The 21451-nt window shown below is 36.1% G+C and overlaps 2 long non-coding RNA genes across 10 annotated transcripts in view; one reads left to right on the top strand and one right to left on the bottom strand.

The window, feature by feature from the left end:
* The window catches only part of LOC141939623 (uncharacterized), an 80853-nt gene that overhangs the window by 20164 nt on the left and 39238 nt on the right, over positions 1 to 21451 (top strand). For 4 of the 5 annotated variants that reach the window (XR_012627661.1, XR_012627664.1, XR_012627662.1 and 1 more), the window contains exon 2: positions 10185 to 10234. This is a non-coding gene — a long non-coding RNA (uncharacterized LOC141939623). Of the gene's footprint in view, positions 1 to 10184; positions 10235 to 15410; positions 17457 to 21451 lie in introns of those variants that run through there. The other variant, XR_012627663.1, reaches the window with a different exon arrangement.
* The window catches only part of LOC141939624 (uncharacterized), a 45907-nt gene that overhangs the window by 13160 nt on the left and 11296 nt on the right, over positions 1 to 21451 (bottom strand). Inside the window, exon 6 of one of the 5 annotated variants that reach the window (XR_012627669.1) lies at positions 2 to 7943. The exons of the other annotated variants lie outside the window; for them this stretch is intronic. This is a non-coding gene — a long non-coding RNA (uncharacterized LOC141939624). Of the gene's footprint in view, position 1; positions 7944 to 21451 lie in introns of those variants that run through there. 5 annotated transcript variants of the gene reach the window in all.

The following is a 21451-nucleotide window of genomic DNA, read 5'->3' as shown; positions in this document are numbered from 1 at the left end:
TAGAAATTATATGTATATGAACTTTAAATAAAGTTAAAATTAAAACATAGAAAGGCATACAAAACACAAGAATATGTCTGTTGACAAAAAAATTATACCTGCATTTTTGATGACTTATCATGTGTTCAGAATATCCAATTTCATCTCCACATTCCGTATTTATTTTTCAAATTACTTCTTAATATTCCACATTATTTATTGAGTGGAGCCAACAATTATGAAAGAAGATAGATGTAAGAGCATTGTGATGACAGAAACTTTTTGTCTAATCTGTTCTAAATTGCCAGTGAGGAAGATGCTCCAGCATTGCCACACAGTCCAGTTCCAGCCTTTAACTGTCCTTGTACTTAGAAGGATTTTCCAAATATGTAGCCTGTTCTTCACTGTAAATTAAGATAATTTTTTCTTGTCCTTACACAAAGGGGTACAAAAGACAATTGATGACCATCTTCTTCACATTAATCTTCAGATGTCAAACTATTTTCCCAGTCTTCTCTTCTCTAGACTAAACAATACAACTCTTTTGAAAGGTGCCTTATAAATCTTGCTTTCCAAAAACCTTTTCAGTCATGTGGATTCACTTTTACCTGGAAATCAAAATCATTCTCCTTTTCCAGACTTTATTTTAACACAGAGATACAACAATTTTATTCACTCACTTTTATAACGGCCATTTTGCATGAGCGTTCTTTGATTTTGCTTCATCTGTAAAACTGGGGAATATCAATGTTATGCAGGATTTTGTGGTACTCTAGAGCAGTAGGACCCACAGACCCTTCAAACAAAATACATCTGTCCATCTCTTCAGCAACTTTTTTGCAAATCAGTAATGACACTTAATTTTCTTAAATGTAGAAGCCACTTGTTCTTTTTTTTTTTTTCCTTTTCTTCAAAGAACTGGATAAACCAGGGATTTTGTACACCTTCTGCTTAGTAATACTATAACTGTTATTTTTGCATTTAACTAAAATGTTAGCTAAAACAAGAATTATACTATTCTTCACAAATAAGTAGACAGACGGATGGACAGGCAGGCATAAAACTAGTGTTCTTTGAGAATCAAGCATAACAGAAGGAAGATTTGACTCAAAGCCTGTATCTCTCTCTATTGTCTCAAAAAATCTGATTAAATGGAGGTAGAAGGATGTTGCTAGTTGAAGTACACTACGGAGTCTCTTTTTGATGATTATGCAATTATTAGTTCGTGGTAAAAGTATGTCACGTTCTGCATTGTTTTCAGTGAGTTTTGTCTGAATAAAGCAGAAATATTCTGGACCAAAAAAATTAAACCAAAAGATGTAAGGTTATAACAGATCAAAGAAGTGTTCTAAATGCTGCAGTGGCTGTCTGTCTTCACATTTATTTCCAGATGCTCACCTTTAGAGAATCTATTCTCTTTACCTTTTTTTAACCTGAGATAGCTTAGCCAGGAATCTCCAAATTATTTCCTTGGAAAGAAGAAAAAAAAAAAAAGTGAAAAACTGGGCAGCGGTTTATGACATCTAGCCCAGATTTTCTGCTTCTTTGCTCTACTGCACTTGCACAGACTATGCAACTATACCAGTCACATATGAAAGTTCTTCTAAGAAGTGGTTTCTATGCTTTGGTTTTGCTTTTTAATATTCATATAGTTTATTCATAGGGTACTTTCATAATGAATTCCTGAAATGTAGTAGTTGTTCTTTGTAATCTAGTTAATCTATCCATCTGCAAAACATCCAAATCTCATGTTACCTACGTGTGCTCTCAACATACTAAATGAGTAAATAGACTTAAGGGCTCCCAGCAGCATTACACTCCTGCTCAGAGACACCCATTCCTCATCTCTGAAAACGCATTTTTACAACTCCTTTACACTTCAGCCAAAATTCTGATGTAGTCATCTCCTCCTTACCACACTCCAACTTAGCTTCCAGCAGCTCTAAAAAACTATGTCCCCCCACTTCCTTGAGCAACAGAGGGAAAGCCCCCAAAAGTGATTATTTAAGCAGGAGTGATGGGCACAGAATGCATTCACAATGAAGAGAGAAGCAGTTTATGAACACGTCCCTAGCAGACAGTTGTACCTACACTATCTGCCATAACATTTTTCAGAATCTCTTTTCATAGAGTGTTAAAATGACTTTTTTCCTCAAAACAGGAACTACCAGTTCCGGCACTTCAGACATTAGGTTTAGAATATGCAATGTATTCAGAGAGAAGTGGATAAGTTCAAATACTTTGTTTGGTTGTTTCATGCGATTTTCTAAAACTCTTCTCAAGGGGATCATAGTCTAATAATTTTATATAATGCATTTGCATTTCAAAATTACAAGGTCTTTATAAGAAAGAACACTTTTTTTTCCAGCTAGGTATGTAATATATGTGACAGATTTGCTTTATGTTTTCCTCCATCTATGTGTATATAATTCTACTTTCTTATATTTTTCATTCATATCCTCTTGCTTTTTCTAATGTAGTTTTGATTATTTGCAATAATATATTTCTATTATTTGCAAGAACATGACTCTACTGAAGCCAAAGCAAGCCAAAAGAACTGAATCGTACATTCATACTACAGAAGTGATTTTTCCCAACATAGTTCCGCACTGTGTTGCACATACAGTTGATGGCAATACAGCAAAGCCAGAACAGCCAGTTAGTTCCTCCAGAAAAGCTGCCTGCATTTCTGCAGGACTGCTTCTCCAAATACTTAATCTATAGGCAAATTTACTGCTGAATAGTTGTTATGATGGCCTATTTGTTTCCCAGTGTTCCATTAAGAATAATTTCCTATCAAGAATTGTTTCCAAGCAGCTACTCCCAACCTTTCTTCTCAACTTCTGGCCATTTTCCTTTGATCTATAGCATCCTGAAATTTTCCCCAATTTATTTCTTTCATTTATGACCTTTACATCCTCATCACTCACCTGAGGAGCTGACCCCCTTTCAGAATCTGCATATAATTTTTATTTGAGCAGTTTATTTCCTCTCTTTACCTCTGAGTAACTTAAAAGACAATACTCAACTGAACACTAATGCATTATGTTCCAACACTGTCTGACTTGCCACATTTTCCCTTCCCTTTTTATTTTCTGTCTTCAGATTTAAGCAGTTAATCCCAGGTCACAAAGTATTCTACGAATGTAATGAATTTCCCCTTTTTGTGCATCCTGCACATAGTTTTCTATGACCTGAAAATAACTGGTGACCTCACAAGGTCAAAATATGACTTGGAACCTAATAGTAATCGCATCACATACTGGAAAACTCTCCAAGTAATAGAGAGATTATGTTAATCCCAAAATATTATTGCATATCCTTTCTTGAAATCTGTATAAATATTCAGTAAAGTACTTATCATGTGCATGATGAGGTCACTATCTTATATTGAAGTGTGCCCACTTCAGTATCAAGTCTTTCTCAAAAGTCTTAGAATAAAACCCCATAACGAAATGCATTATATTTCAGGGTTTTATCCTACGAGGAGGTCCACATAGGTGGGACCCAAACTGCATTTTAAGAATGAACTAAATCTATTTACCCAAATGGTCATATACTGACTTCTTTATTGTAACCTTGCTTATTTTGAAAAGAATATTCACTCATCTAACTGGCTTTCCAGTTTCTATTTAAAAATACTTTCACATCAGATAAGTACTGTTTTGCCTTTTATTGTCCTCCTCTGACTTTCTTAATTTACTGATTTTTCAGATTTTCTACGCTTTCTTTTCTTCTAATTAAGTCACACATTACTTCCAAATTTACACGTTCATTGACATTTCTGTTCAAGAAACACTAGTCTGAAAGATACCTATAAATTTTTGGTTTTCATGTCATTGTGATTTTAATTTAGAGCAGGCTAGTACAATTGTAATTATTGCCAACTGGATGTAGTTCATAAGGTTACATCCCTGTTACCGAGCTAAACAGGGTCCAGGCACGTGCTTGAGCTCTACAGTGTGACAATCCATGCCATTTAACTGTTACCATGATCTTTGGTATGCTTCTGGCCCAGGCCAACAAGCACTCAGGTGAGACACAGCAAGATTTGGGGAACAGCATGGGTTAGGGACTGTTCTTAGTAGGCAGTATGAACGAGGCCACCTTGCTTCAGGAGAGCTGATGCGTTAGCCATGCCAATGTGAGCTGTAATTTGCTACCAACTCTTGACTGGGTTGTGGTCCATTTTGTTTTCTAGTACAGATGTCATCTAAGAAATTAAATGCAGGTGAAAATTGGTAGAGAGTAGGCGTACCTTTTGATGCTCCCATTACCAAACCTGTGTGAAGGATGAGAGCTGTTGGCACAGCAGAGGGATAGACCAGCATTAGGCTGACCGTGACTTCCCCATGGCAGGCAAATTCTCAGCCTGTGAGTAGGAAGGGATCTTGGCTACCTTGTGCTACCTCCAGTGGGCAGAACAGGGGTACAGAATCTGGACCCCTTCATATTTGCGGATACTTTTCTATATTTTCAATTATGATTTTTGTTTGCAGTCTCTTCAATTATCACTTCAAATAAATTATCTGATTTGTAGACAGTGGACTCAGATTTCCTTTTATTCAGTATTACTCTATTGGGAACAAAGAGAAAAAAGTTGGAGAAATTTGAAAAAAATCTGCTTTCTAGTGTTTCTTTAAAATTTTCACATATTTTCAGATTATATTAGCAAAACTATACCAAGTGGATAATTAGGCTTTCTCTGATAGCATCACATGGTCAGAGCTTTCTTTCTGTTTTATGTTTGCCAATGGCAAGCTTAAAGTTCCCATTTCCAGTTCTGTTTTCTTTTCTCCTATTTTATACTTCACTAAACATTTATTTACAGCAGAATCTTGCTCTTACTCTATTGCAATGTTATTGCTGAACTAGCTTTCTGCTATTGCTCTTCAAACTCTAACGTTTCTGTCAGTGATTTTCACAATATGTTTACCCTTTTGATGGTCTCTTTATAAACCAGAAGTATTGTACATCCATAAGGTCTTCATTTCACATCTAGTACTTTTTTTTTTCTGATCACTATCAGATCCAGGACTGAATTAACTCTCATTACTTCTTTTGGTTCTTTTAAGTACTGTACAAAAATATCCTCCTGTAGCCTATTTTGAAACATTTCTTGCATGTAACTCAAATTCCTTTTACAGCTTTTCACACATTTATTTTCATATACATAGCAATATATGTATAATATACATATATTATGTGTATATATATATCATAATTGTAGAGATCCTCATAATCCTAGAGAAAGTCAAATGAAACAAATCTTCAACACAATCTTTATGGATTTTGCATGTTCCAATTTCATTTGTGAAATTATTTCTGTGTCTGCCAGCCATGTGAATTGCAGGATTTGCAAACAGGATGGTTGTTTTATAAATTATGCTTCCCTCACCTTATCTTCCTTATACAGCAACAGATAGTTATATTCTATTTATGTCTTAGCCAGACTTGATTGTAATGAGATCAAAGAACATTTCATGGAATATGTAGTGGTACCGCACCTCTCAAGACCACATGTACCTAAGCTGTGTTTATGAACAGAAAGACCTAATTTTTCATTATTATTTCCTGCAGGACTTTATAGATGAAGTATGTTTTCACATCTTAATGTAGCAATATTCACTCAACTTTATTCTCCTCTTGCAAGTGTTTCCCTATGGTTACACTTACTCATTTGCTGAAAAATCTTTCCTGTTTTGTTAGTATTTCCAGCTATGCTTTCCTCACTGTTCTTCATATATTTAAAAGATAGATATTTTAACTATTTTTTTTTTAACTGAGACATTATCACCCAAAAATTGCAAATCAAAAGTATCTAAACTTGAGTGTAAGAGTAATTTTATCTTCAAACTAAAACTCTAAATTTTAGATTAGTAGTACTATTAAATACGCAATAGCTTTGTAACTTAACAAGTGATATCAATACAGAACTCTCAAAAACAAAGACATTTTCCTAAAACTATACTAATTCCAGTCAGTTTGATGTACTTCCTTCTAACAATAATATGCCATTGTTAGAATTGTATTATTTCTCATGATGAGTAAGACCTTATTCCATAACTACTCTACTGTAAAATGAATACAAGTATTAAGTAAGGGACTATTTCAGGATCTGTTGTATTATATAGTTAATAGAAAGGACAAATCTTCAGTAAGCAGCGGTGACTTAACTTTACGCGTGCCAATTTATACCATTTGAGGACATAACCCAGAAAATCCTAATAGGTTTTACATAGTTTTTAATATTCTTTCTTTTTCTATGGATAATTTTCATATGGTTTATTTTTACAAAAGTAGTTGCAGTTGATTCATTCTAACAAAAAACTTACTGATGCCACTGTACAACACAAAAACTCATCATCTGTGCAACTGTTTTAGAGATTCCAAATTTGTTCTGCTTTCTAATCCTTGTCTGTAATGTCATCCTCGTGCCCAGTAAATGAATCTAGCAAAGAAGGTGATTTTTTAATGGGCTCAAAATTATGCAAAGTCCTGCTTATAACTACACTAGTTAAAAACTTTTAAGCACCATAAATGACATTCTCAGGCACACCCCCAAGCATTTTCTAGTAAGTTGTTATTATTACCATTATTGCAAATTACTGTAAGTATCAGAAGAGGCTTCAGAATCATATTTTACAGATCTAAACCAAAAAGTTCTGAACTTCACTGTTTATGTTTTATCATATACTTGGCATTCTTTTTATTTCAATCCAAGGAATTCAGATTATCTAAAGAACATTTAGTATAGATAATAAAATATGTAGGTATCTACCCCTCAGAAAACAATAACTTTTATTTAATATTTCTGCTATAACAAAGCATGATTTGCAAAAATTCTTCTGGTTTTATGGATCTACATCTTTTAGTTGTCTTTTTTTAAAAAACTTTATCTACTTATCTTACTATCAATACAAAGCACTCTTTCTATTAGCATTTCTCTTTATCTGTAAATAAAATCTGAAAACTTCTGCCATACCATTTATGAATGCAGCATGTTTGCTTTCATTCAGATGCTGTTTTCAAGTTGGCGTTCCTAAACTGAACAAGTACCATAAGTCTATATTCTTACAGGAATGTTTATCTCTGTCCATAATTATTATTCCATTGATTTAGGAGGCAAGGTACTTTGATCCTATGAAAGCACATGTCATAAAAAACTTAAAATGCTGTCACTGAATTGTTAAGTTTCTCATCTAGTTTACTGAAGTCCTAATATAGCAGATCTATCCAGTGTTTAGAAGTAATGTTTATATATTCTTGAATATATATGATCATGCTTAGGGCAATATTTTAGGCAAATGGATGCATATATGAGACAAAAATGGATTGGTACCAAACCAAAAGAGTTAGGAGTCCAGTGCAGAAAGGAAAAGGAAACTTAGGTTAACAAAAGGAACAAAAAAAAAAAAAAGGAGAAAACAGAGAACTCAAGAGAAGGAGAGATCTTTAATAGGTATAAATCAAGAAAATATTACCGCAGGGAGGAAGAAAATAATTTCACCTTTTAGTAAGTCAGACTTTACCAGTACACAACTTTTTAAATCTATTCCACTTTTTGCAAGTGAGCCATGTAGGACTCAATTTTTAAAATAAAGACTAATGCTGTATTTTGTTAAATTTAAAGGTCTTTAATATAGATTTTATATTCTTCACATTTGATTTTACATTTCTACAAACATCTTCAAATCACAAGTACATTAGGAAACCAGCACATTTTATATGAAGACAGAAGAACAATTCTTCTTGACTATTCAAAACCATAAAAAATTGATGAGTGCCATATTCTTCTTTTTCTATGTCTTCACTACAGTACTATCTCTCACAGAAAATACTGGTATCAGCATCAAAGGAAAAGGTCAGCAGTCTTCCACATCAGAAGTTAGGACAGTACTCTCAACATGGAAGGTAGGATGGTCAGAGAGGTAGCAAGTGAAAAGCTTCAGAAGAGATGGTAGCTAAAAATAGTCAGGAAAAAGTTAAAAAAAAAACAGGGCAAGATAAGATAACAAGATTGAAAAGGACAGGAAAAAACCAAAATACACAGGAAATAGCAACAGTAACAATTGTGCTTATTTATTTTAGAAACAGTACAAGAAAAACACTGACAGAAAAGGTGAGGAATAAGACAGTCATTCTTAAAAAGAAAGAAGTCTACACAAAAGACCTAGTATGGTATGAAATGCTCAGTTATTCCACTCTTAAGGTGACAGGCCACTCAATTAACTTTTAGTTTGAGCTAGTCAGTTCAAAGCAGGACTCCTGTGAAGTCAGCAGATTGAAACCAGCACCTCCAGAGGGCGATTCATCCCATCCGAAGGTCTGAATCTTAGATTCTGAATCACATATTTGAAATGTAATTAATTTTGTGAAGTTCACTAGGTATTTGTGAACCTAGCTGAATTTAAGCTGAATACTTATGGATAACAATATTTGGATTAAAATAATATGAGAAACAGCATATTTTCAACTTCCTTTACTCTGAACAAAGAAAATTTACTAATTACTTTCATCTGCACAGAACATGTAATAGGTTTGAGACTGCATAGTATTTTTTTATTACTGAACATTACTCGTGTTCACTATACTGAGCAAAAAAATGAAGTCTGACCCAAATAAAAGAAAGTTAGCTTTTCTATTAGGACTAATTATGTACTACTGGGGCTTTAAGTTTATCTGCTGTAAGTAAAAATCAAAGCTTGACATTACTGAGATTCTATATTCCCAACATTAAGACAACATTCAGGTAATAACAAATTTAACTGATACTTAAAATGGCATTGCTGATATTTCAGTAATTTGTTACTAAATACTGTAAATACTGTAGTGAAAAAATGCTGAAATCCTACGTCATGGTCATGGACCCTTACATTATAAGGATTATTTTAAATTAACTATAATTAAATACAAGAGCCATGGGTGAAGGGCTGATTTTAAAGTTGGTATACAGCCCAGTCTCTGTGCAGGAAGCTTCAGTGTGGAGCAGGTCTGTGGGGTCAACCTCTTCATACCACCTTCACCAGCCCAGACGCAAAAGCAAGACTCTGCTCTTACAGAGCTGCAGTACCAAAGCATAAATAACCAGAGAAGAGGATGGGAAGCTTTCCTCCTGGGCACTGATCTGGGGGCTGGAATATATACCAAAGGGACAATTCACAGTCTGTGCTTTCTTGTTGGTACGGAAAGTCTGAGAGGCATAATCCTGGGACTGTGCAATTCATACCTCACTGGAGACCTGTTAATGACTATTTCAGAATACAGTCATCCTGATACTGTCTATTACATGAGAACAACACAGAGTCATCAGTTACAATGCAATTAAAAAGACATCTTTAAAATCTAAATATTGGTCCACTTGAAATGCGATTTTGCACTCGAGAATTTATATGATTTAAACAATTCTAGAGTCATGTAACATAAAATAGTGTAACACTAATGCAAAACAACATAACAGGGCTAATTATAAAATACAGCATGAAGTCTCTTATTTAAAACTTCTAAAAGTTGTATCTGCATTTAATTTCATTTTCCTTTTAGAATTAACATAAAGGGTATAGCTATGTCAGTTCTTCCGTATTCCTGTCTTCACTGGGTGACCTTAAAAACTGCTGCCCAGTGACACAGACACTGCACTGGGAAGGGAACCCCATCACACAGCAATTTATAGCATAATTCTTATGCAGACCTATCTCTATCAGCAGATATTAATACACTACCTTCCAGAAAGCAGATGTTACTACTCCAAAATTATTTGTGAATTGCACCATAAGGCCTCTCCCTGCTCCACCCACTTTCACTCTTTCTGTCCCCAGTCAGCAATGGGACAGTTCTAGAGGGGATACTACTCTGCCAATGTACAATTGGCTCAGGGCTCAGTTACATTAAAGGATTGCTCAGATGGACAGATAAAGTGTTTTATGCATACCACCAAGTGAATATAAGAAAATGGGAGGTCTCTGTCTCTGTATTTAAAAAATAAGCAAGTTTTTAGCATGGTAATTCATGAAGACCAGTTATAGTCACTATATAAATATTAGTTAACTGCTCAGTTTAAAAAGTACATCATTTCCCTAAACATTTACTCGGCTACAATACTATATATACTCACGGGAATCATCCAGTAACCAAGCACATAAATGAACAAATCACTGAATTAAACTTTTTTTGCCAATTTCCTAATTTATTGTATTTTATTACAGCTTATGGATGAAATCCACACATTGATGTCTAACCTGTAGTGAAAGCCAGTGTAAGTAATCCAGTGTTGTACAGCTACATTTGGTTATGAATTAATTGATTTTGCCTAGTCCTGTTGAAGAATGATTAATTAGCAGTTTCAATTTTCAATTTCAGCATTATTACAATTAGGTTTTGCACACAAATTTTGCCACTCTTAAGTGTTATTGCCTGCCTGCCTGTGCCCTGTCCCAAATGCTAGTGACGAGAACTAACAACAGAAATATGTATATATAAAAAACTGGCTTCGATTTTTTGATGTCTAATAGTGTCTTTTTTAAAAGCTGACTTAGGAAGACAGAACCTTGGGGCAGTCATCATTTTCTAGTAGGATAATGTATTTTGTGATTCAGGTTGGCTCTGAAAGTCAATTTAAAGCCTTCTTTAGAAGCAACCATGCTAAAGCAAAAATCCACAGAGAATAAAATACAGTTCAGCACAGCAGTTAGTCAGAAAGCTTAAGTCTCAATCTGTTTTCCATGCATGCATTTATGCACACGTAAAGCATAACATGTCTGAGCACTAAATACAAAATATTAGTGTAAATACTTACCTGACTCCTCCCTTTTCACCCTATTATTTCTCCTATGCTCATTACACTGTTTTTCATCTTTCCCTTCCTTCTGTAAAGGAAAATTTCCTCCTCTCCATGTCAATTTCTTCCTTTCACATTTGCTTTTTCCTACTCACCCTCATAATTTCTGAAATTTCAAAAATTAAAAGGGCTATGGATCAATCCTGGGTTGAAATACCAAGCCCTGAAAGCTTTTAGCATGGCTGAAGATCAAGGACTCAAAATTTAAGTGTTTGTGTTCTCTCATTTCCAACAAAGATATATAATCACCAGAATAAAGTTTAGCAATAAAAATCTATTTAGATAACTGTAATCTTTGAATGAGATCACCATTCTGTGAAGATCTCTGTTTATGCAGCAAAACATAACAATGATTTTTACTGATTTGGAACTATATTATTATCTCTGATACCTTATTTTTATGCTTAGCTACTATGAGAAGCGCATGTCCACTTCTCTCCTTTAGTAGCCATTTTAAATGATGCACTGAATGCTTCAACAAAAGATTCATGTCTTTAAATACTTTACAACCAGCTTATGATATTTAGAAGATAAAAATAGCTAGAGTTAAGACTAATATATTGTACGCAAGCGTAAATGTTTTTTTCTCCTGTAGTAATTCATAAACAACATTTATTATCTATATCCATGACATACATTTTTAGGTGTCAGCTCTTCTAAACACAGAATCCATCTTTACAAGATTTTTTTCAAGTAACTTAATAGCCATTATATCAAATGTTGTTTCACACATAGTATCAACGTTTGATGTTTCACTAACATGATAACAGAAAGTCAGCTCAGTATAAGTTACTTTGTAGAGGATAGTGCCAAAACTTCAAGGTGTTACCTCTCAGTAATCATGAACTCCTGCAGTCTTTAAAGATAAAATGACATGTGACAAGCAATAAGAGTAGAGCCAATTTTTAGGGACCAACACTGACTAACTAGAAGAGTGATCTCTATATCCACTATAAAAACCTGCCCAAGGAAGAAACACAAAATAGTTTGCTGTTAAAATGTTCCCTCTAACCAAAAAATAAAAAGTATGCTTTATTTTCTTACTGTTATGGTGATCTTGCTACCTAACCTATTTGTATTGTCAGGCACTGAAAGGCTTATTAATTAATTACTGAATTTGAAACTTTTACAGAAATCGTGCTTCTGGCTGGCTAAGTTTAGTCACAGACACAAGTATGCAATCATATATTAAGAAGGAAAACTGTTAAATAAAAGCTTAAGACTTATGAAAATATCTGTGCCCAAAAAAACCATCTGCATTTAAAAAACCCCATGTATTTAGGGGATGCTCTAAGACATTGGCTTTCAATCTTTCTGCAGACCCTTTAGTCTTCGTGAACAACTTTTAAGGGATCTGAAAAACAATAATTAAGAAAAGCAACCATCATCTCAGAAACCTTCAGCTTATCACCAGTAGGTGCAATCATCCACTGGATTAATTCATTTATTTTTAGGAAGGTCATAGATCACAAAAAAATGCAAATCAAAGGGACCAGGCTTTAGAAATCCAAGATTTTTTTCTGCTGTTTATTAAGACAAACATTATTTAGAAAATCATAATTCATCATGTGGAAAATCGTCACATTCTGGTGAGTACTACATGAAGAGGGGGAAAAGAACAAAAGAATTTATCTATGATCAGCAGATTTCAAATGATGGGACATGTCCCACTTGAAGAAGATGCAAACTGTATGTTGGAAAGGAGAGGCATTATTATTTTGCATCCAGAACTTCCACGGCATCTCATTTGAGTGCCTTTTTAATCGGCACTGGTGAGGCCGTACCTCAAACACTGTGTTCAGTTTGGGGGCCCTCACTACAAGAAAGACATTGAGGTGCTGGAGCCTGTCCAAAGGAGGACAACTAAGCTGTTGAAGGGTCTAGAGCACAAGTCTTATGAGGAGCAGCTGAGGAAACTGGGGTTGTTTAGCCTGGAGAAAAGGAGGCTCAGGGGAGACCTTACTGCCTTCTACAACTACCTGAAAGGAGGTTGTAGCGAGGTGGGTATGGGTCTCCTCTCCCAATAAACAAGTGATAGGATGAGAGGAAATGGCCTCAAGTTGCACCAGGGGAGGTTTAGGCTGGATATTAGGAAAAATTTCTTCACCAAAAGGGTTATCAAGCACTGGAACAGGCTGCCCAGGGAAGTGGTTGAGTCACCATCCCCGGAGGTATTTAAAAGACATGTGGATATGGCACTTAGGGACTTGGTTAAGTGGTGGACTTGGCAGTGTTGGGTTTATGGCTGAACTCAATGATCTTAGGAGTCTTTTCCAACCTAAATGATTCCATGATTCTATTCTATGATTCATCTGTTTGTCTGCACCTGCAGTGCAGAACCCCATACGCAGGAGGCAGAAGAAAGTAAAGTAGGACAGAAGAGAAGCTTTTGATTGGAGGGATTGGTGGGACCCTTGCATATAACTGTTCCTGGAGTAAGCAGGAAAGTAGGTTTTCCAGTTAAAATGCTCATGTTCAGGAACTGGAGAAGAAGCTGGGGTTCCAGAAGACACAGGGAATGGCACAGCTAGGGCAAGTGTGGAGTGAGCTAGATCTGGATAGAGAACTGTAGCCATGTTCTGTGTTAAAGTGATTTCCAACTGACCCAAATATATTTATTCAACTGTGATCTCTCTGACTCTTACAGAAACCCTGTTCTGATCCCTATTCCAAATTCTTCATTCACATCCACTCATGCTTGGTGCTACCCATACACCCCATCACTGCTTCTGTACCCAAATGCCTTGCCTAGACTCATGAATCCCTCTCTCCTGTCACTCACGGGTGACACCAGGAAATAACCTTTTTCCACACTACAGCAGAAGTCACTCTCTCCTCCCTTACATGTTCCTTTCTGATAAAAAGCAAAGATTCCCCTTGATCTCATATTCAGCTAGTAGCTTAAGCCTGAGCAAAGACAATTTCAGAATCATGTAAGTTAGCAACAGGTATTTAGCAAGATAATAGAAAAACATGCACAAACCCCTTAATTTTCCATATAGGTATCAAAGCACATGGTTAAGAAATATGGAATAAAAAAAGGTTACACAGAGCATGCTTGCCTGCCAACTTTCTTTAGTTCCTCTTAAAACGCTATTGTCAATAACGTTTGTTTCCAGTATTTTGTTTAAATTTCATAAAATACACTACAGTAATTTTAGATTAGACAACTAATTTCTTCAGGATAAACATATTTATACCATTTGAATAAGTCTTGTAATTTGGCATGTCTCAAATTCAACACCATTGTAATTCCTAACATAAAAAAGCACAGTATGTTGGAAAAGACAACATCTCTACAAATTACTTATGGATGTGGTTGTATGGTACTCAGGACAATGGGAAGTAACCTACGTCAAGGGCAACTAAAACCACTGATAATACAAATACTTTATGATTCTGGAAAATTTTCAGTAGGGAAAAAAAAGTAATAAGAGACCTGATATGAGGACAAAGAAGATTTTTACATTGTAAAATTACCATTCAGGGAGCTGACATAAATTAAAAGAAGTTGGTCAAATAGAATTTGGATTTTTTTAAAAGTAATAAACAGATATTGTAATAAGACATGCTAATACTTGTAAGGAAAGTTTACATCTGTAATAATGACTGAATAAAAAATTTTAAAATCTGTTTTTCTGGTAATGAGAAACCAGGTATTAATTCAAAGATGGATATGTATTTTAATCTAGTGGAGTTGACAAATTTAATCTTTGTCTGATGAGGACCCAAGACTTGAAAAATGATACTCCCTTCTCAGAAAACTAAATCTACTAGTCATAAGTATATATGAAAAGTAGGGGTGGCAAAGACTTTTAGTGATACACAAAGACAAGGCAATGATTAAGAGCCCTACAATTCTGTTACTGAAGTAACAGAACCACGGCGTGGTGGGGACAGAAGGGTTAATGCTACCAGACTGCTCTTCCTGGCTCCCTTCTGGGAACCTCTCACTGTTGCTTCTGATGGAGAGGCATGCAACCTAGCTAAAGCTGAGAAAGTGGAGAGTGCTTTCTACCTTTTCAAACACTCCACAACAGTGGTTCCCATATTTTTGGAACAACAGATCGTTATCAGCCCTTAACGTTTTTCAAAAACCACCCATCTGATCAAACTTTTAGTTGGAAACACTATTTAAAACACTTAACTATGGTTTAGCCAAACAGCTGTTCAACTTACCATAGCCTTGTAGTCCACCAGGGGTTTGTGGACCACAGCTTGGAAACCATTCCAGCTGTTTCAAAGGTACAATGATGTCTTCTACTCTAGCCCTCCCTCCAGATCTTCTGGTTGCTGTGTGAAACATTTCTGCTTCTTTATCTGATTTCCCCCGCGATTAATTTTAGGGCCTGCTACTGCTTTTAGCTTTCTGAAATAGCAGCAAACTGGCATTCTCCATTGTGCACAGGTTTGTAAACAACAGAAGTAAAACTGATCTGCCCATATATAACATTGCTACTGCCAGATAAAGGAACAAACAGAAGCAGGGGATAAATAAATATCTACAGATTTAGGAAAACGGGACCAGTTTATGTTTGATTCATATTTGAAAATTTATCATCAGTCAATGAGGACTACAAATTTTTATTTACAGAAAAGCTATAATTCTGCACAGGTTGGATTTTGGCCACAGCTGGTTCAGGACAAGCGGAGTTTTCAAGACCAGTAAGCACCTGGGGTTTGTGCACTTGAAAAGATGTATCCACAAAATCATGGCAGATAAAACTGATGCTAAGTAGCCTTTTGCCATCTTAAAGATCGCCCAAATTAAACAAAACAGTGATCAAACACCCCTTCTTCTAATATGAGAAACAAGGCGTTATATCCACTATTAAACACTTATATGTGTTCATGGTTTTAGAGACCTTTCTCACATTACCTACTCCTCAGTCAACATTCTTCCAAACTGAGGAATCCTGGTCCATTTACTGTCCCTGCAGAAGAGCTATGCTATAGCTCTTAGTCACCCTTTTCTATATCATATACAGTTCCCATCAATGCTCAAAACTGAACAGCATGCCAGTGCCACTTGTCTGTTTTAAATACCATTTTGCCACTTTTTGTTAGCATCAACCCCATCCAGAATGATTTTAGGAAATTAGCAGGAGCTGCTGAAAATCCATGCAAATGCCAGTAACATGGCTTGAGAGCCCTGGCTTCTCACAACAGCAAGATACTACCTATCAGTTTAACAGTGATATTCCACCCCTGTGACAGGCAAGAACTCCAGGATCAAAACCTGTACTTTAAGCTCATCAGGGCTGTGAAACCCTGTGAAATAGGAAGAATCTTCTCTTCAACTTGCATCCCCTGCTGTGGTTAGAAAGAACAGCTACAAGTCCCCGCCTTCCTGAGCGGCAGGCCTGCTGAGCTCACAGTTTACGGGGTGATGGCTGCTGTATCCAACAGCCACTGCCTCTCTCTGCTGATAGGTATGGCTGAACAGTGGGGTCAACGATATCTGGCCTCTGTGACAGCCACGGCTCCTGGATCACCACCAGTCCCGCTATGAGATCCTTCTGCAACTCTTCAGGGTCAACATTAGGTCGGACTCCAACTGAATATTTTCCTTTTATCATTTGCAATCTTTATCACTGCACTTTTTCAGACCATTTAGGAACAAGTGAACCAGGAAAGGTGCCAGTACAAATCTTTGTGAAGTGGCATTGTTAAAACTGCCCATTAGTTGCTATACTGTTCCTTATCTTGTAACCCTTTACTAATCCACAAAGAATTTTAAGTAACTCAATACTTCATTTTGTTAACAGTCTTTGGTTATGGAGTTTTTTTAAAATGTTAGGGTCACTCATTCCTGTGTATCTGTTGACTCCTTCAAACTAGCAAAGCTCTAATACAAAACTACCTTGTACAAAACCCAAGATGATGGTTGGCTGTTACACCTATCCATGTTCCTATTAATTATATTCTTTATCACATTCACTGGCATTTTGTCTGTCATGGTAGTCAGACTTACTAGTCCATTAGCCCACAATCATCCCTAGAGCCTTTTTTAAAACTAGTGTCACATTTGTTACTTTCCATTCCTCTGTTATTAAGGCTAATCTAAGTGATAGATTATGCAACACAGTTCATGACTTGCCGATTTTATTTCTGAATTTTTCTAGGACTACTGAATGAACAACATGCTATCTGGCAATCTCAGTATCTATTCAACAATTTGTTAAAAAAAAATTACCGATATTTCAAATCTGAACTATTCCCTATAAAGAACAACTTTTATGTGGGGATGTCCCTAATCTCCCTATAATAAACCTTGACAATGCAAAGAGTTCATTTGTTTCTTTCTGCGATGGCCTTTTCTTTAAATATTCTCTTTATCCGCAATTGTCTATTGAACTCACCTCCCTGCTAGCAAAATTTACACTTGAAAAAAAAAGGGGGTTTGACTTTTAGGATTTTTGCCTGTTGCATTTCAAAATCTTTTTGTTCTGCCTTATAATAGGTCTACATTTAACTTGCCAGAATTGTGCTCTTTTCTGCTCTGCTTGCTTGGATTTCACTTTTTGAAAAACCTCTGTTTATTTCTAGTCACTTCCTTTACTGTTCAGTTGTGTTGGACAATTCTTATTCAGTTGGGCTAGAATCTGAAAGCAAAGTCCACATGTCTCTTAATATTTAGTTAAACTGTATCCTCATTTGATGCAATTCTTTTTTAAACAATACTGGACTTCTTTTTTAAAAATTTTAATCTTTTTCTCTCCTACGAGTTCGAGAAATTTGAGTATGATACAAAGTATCGCTGCTGAATGGGTCTTCTATAGGACACTTCTTGTGCGCTAATCTAGACTAAATCAAGGGCTGTCAATATTGTCTTGACAATACCTAAAAATACAGCCTGTGCATGATGGCCTAATGTGGCCTAATGTTAAGTTATCCAGTCTATATATAGATAACCAAGAACTCTTGTTATGATGAAGCTTTCGGGTTGTATAGTCTCTCCAGTCTTCCAGAGTATTTCACATTCCCTGTCTCCATCCTATCAACTAGTCCAGAGCTCTTACTAGACTTCTCCTGTTCAGATACAGAACCATTTGTAATTATGTTTTGTGCTTTGTTCTGATAAAATTAACTTATTTGACTATATTTTGTTTGGTACATATAGTACCATTTGTCTGCATAGTCCAATCCACCCTCTCTGTATCAGCTAGGCACTAAACATTCTATCATCTCTGTATAATCTATACACTGACATTTCAGTGTCCCTTTGAAAGAAAGAAAAGCGATACATGCAGACCCACTGCCAGAAAGAGGGTGACATACCTGGGGAATTCCTGATGGAATTCATGCTTACCACTCTTCTGAAGAATCATTACCTTCAAGGCACAATGGAAACAGAGCACTATGAAATAGCAATGCACCAAGATACCAGACCAAAACTAGTGTAGGTTCCTTCTCAACAGAGATCAGATGGCATCTGAAAAGGGACTGACTGGCACTATGGCTGGAACAACTGCTTGTGGTTATTCAAGGTTTCTGTACCAAGAGAGGCTGCGTCAGGAAGGGAATGCACTAAGGAGCAGAAGGATGCTATGGAAGTATAAAAAGTCCTTTAACCTTTTGCACACAGAACTTTGTAATATTTGCATTTACTTCCTTCTATGAGAAGATAGAGTCTGTTCTTACTGCTGTGGAGAAGAGAAGAGAGGGATGCTTTCAGGACATTATGCCAGCAGCTATTGACTTTGGTTTGACAGCTGAGAAGGCCTCTGGAGCTAGCATTTTATCTGTTGGCTGCAACTCACTTCTCTCCCTTTTGTGTGGCCTCTAGTTGGAGCACCTTCTTTCTGCATTAAATATGATGTGACATTAGGCACAGCAGAATCCAACAGCTACACTGCAGTATTCAGTGGTATTCATTATTTGTATTGCCATAAATCTTGGGAGGCCTCACCCTGGACCATTTTTCATTATGCTGGGCCATGAATAAACACACAACAAAAAGTAGATGTGCTTGAATTCTACAGAAAGAGACAACAGAGAAATTATGTCAAGAGTACAAATGCAATGACACAGTACTACTGTGATACGCATTGGCATTAATATACCTGCAATATAACTGTTGTCTAGCTTCACAGTACATAAAACTTCAAAGAAGATATTTAAAGGAAAATAGTGAACAGTTCTGTTTATGAAGAAATCAACCAATACATGAGAGGCAGCTGAGAAGAGAATATCCAATGTGGTCTGAAAATCTGATGACCGAATGGATGGAAGCTGGCATCACATGTTGATCAAAATGAGAGTCAACCTCTTGATACTGAAGGAAAGGTATCAGGTAGAAGTAGTCTTGATAGCTTATCTTTATTGCTTTAAACTGAAGGACAAAATTGAAAATAACAAAGGAGTAAGTTTGGAAACTGATATTTACAGTAGAGTAGCACTTTTGACTAGATAACAAGCATGGCAAGACTGCATTTGTCAAGTCAAAAGAAAAAGTTTTTCTAATAAAGACATGATCCATGGAAAACATGGATGAAAAATATAATCGTCTGACAGAGAAGATCGATCATCCTTAAAGAGTTGGAAAAAGATTCCCAAAACTCAGATTCAGCCTAGATTTGATGACTTAGAACAGATGACAGCATGATGGTGCCAACCACAGAGGATGCAGAGAGGTTTTGTGAGGGCCTCAACCTAAATATGAAAAAAGCTACTAACAAAAGACCAATAGTTGTAACTGGAAATAAAGAACTGAGGGCACTACTGAAGAAAATTTTCATGCATTAGATCTGCTTAGGAGTGGAAAGGAAGATGGGAAGAGGTATATGAAACACATAAAACATTGTTTTTTCTACAAGTACTGTAAAATGAGAAAATCCTTTCATGTCACATTTATTACTAAGTTATTACAGCTATCTATGCTACCACATTTTGACTTCCGAGGGTTGGAGAAAAACAATGTTCATGATGTTATAATATGATGGTGCCTCATTTGACATAAACAAAAACATGCTACATCCAGCTTGAAGACAGAACAGTCATGATACAAGCCAAGCACAAACAGCAGCAGAGAAAAAGATCTCACAGCTTAAACTTCCAACTAACATGCTGAATGTTCAGGCACATTTCTTTGCTCTTCCTTCTTAGAACACAAAAACAGGGCTACCACCTTGGTTTGCCACTAAAGGAAACTTTCTGTAGCTGTAGTTTGGTATTCCAGCTCTTGAAGTATTCCCAAGCCCACACAATGGGTAGCTGTGTAGCAAATGCCCACTCCCTACATTCCACAACATCAACTCCTTCTCTTGTTATCTGCTTTCTTGCTGTTCTCCTAGTTTCAGTCATTTATGGCGTCACGGCATGGGTTCAACCAAAGAAACAATCAGATCAGGTGCTCAACAATGGGGGTTAGCAGCAGTGAGTAGTGAAGAGCTGGTTACAGCAGAAGACAATTCAGAGTTCCTTTTCTTCCAAATAATATTTGTAGTACCCTACAACAGGCAGAATAGAGCTGTGCCCTGACATTATCTCCCTCAAAATACTGGGAAGCTGCCATGACAGGAGGGAGAAGCAGTCACACCTAGGTGACCTGCCTCTCAGTGGCAATGAGTGAAAAAATTGGATACATATGAAACATGCAGATGATTCATTATATCCCACTCACTAGCTTGTCACTTTCCTCCCTTTTCTCCTCTGAAACTGGATCTGTTTTGAGGCACTTCTTTTGATCTGGTTCAGGGCGGGGCAGGCATCGAGGGCCGTGTTTGGCATTTTTTTTGCAATCACCTAATCTACCTCTCCTTTTCTTTCTTTTACCCAATTTAGTGCAAGTAAGAATAATTATGGCCAATAGGATTAAAAGGTGAAAACAGTAAACCATTAGGTCTAAATATCTGAAAAACAAAATACGCTGATCAAGATCTTTTTATGCAAAATGAAACATCCAATGTTCTCAGATCTTGATTTCATTTCACATTGAAAAATCTCATTTTCATTTTATATTGCAAAATGTCAAAAGAATCACTGTTAAGTTTTTAAACTAGAACTTGGAAAATTCCCATCCTGTACTGAACATAATGAAATTCTGTTTTAAGCTCTGTTGAAGATGATACATTTCAAAATCATTAAGTTCTGTGTTTGAAGAAGAAATTATGGCTTCTGCTTAGAACTAATTGTAGTTTAGCACACATAACCCATTGTCCTCTGTTCTTAGTTGTAACTGTCATCTTGAATCCCCAATTTATACAGGTACAACTAGTCAACGAGTCTTCTTCAAAGCCCATATACTCCCCTCCAACAGAAAAAAAGGAGAAAAACAGTTACTGAAAGTTTTAAACTTACATCTATCATATATTCAGTGTAACAAGAAATACCAGTAGCTATTCATTTAGTTCTCTTTTCAGGCATATTTTTGCCATCCATTTGCTGGGTTTTGGTTTCATTTGTTTTGTTGTTTTTTTTTTTAAATTGGACTCTCTAGTCTGCTTTTGAACTGAGTTTATGATTTCTTCTTTGGTCTTCCTCTTTCTTGAAATTACTTTCATTTCATGCTGGTCTTGTGGCAAGCAAAAAAAAAAATCCTGTACTCCTTAATCTTTACTCACCAATTATTATCTGTGTCCTTGCTCCACAGGAAAGAACCTCTAATTGTCCTTAGACACAACTCCTCTAGAC

Source organism: Strix uralensis, chromosome 2 (genome assembly GCF_047716275.1).
Source record: "Strix uralensis isolate ZFMK-TIS-50842 chromosome 2, bStrUra1, whole genome shotgun sequence".
Classification (NCBI taxonomy): domain Eukaryota; kingdom Metazoa; phylum Chordata; class Aves; order Strigiformes; family Strigidae; genus Strix; species Strix uralensis.
Note: the sequence above shows the minus strand (reverse complement) of the source record. Positions and strands in the feature narration are given on the sequence as shown.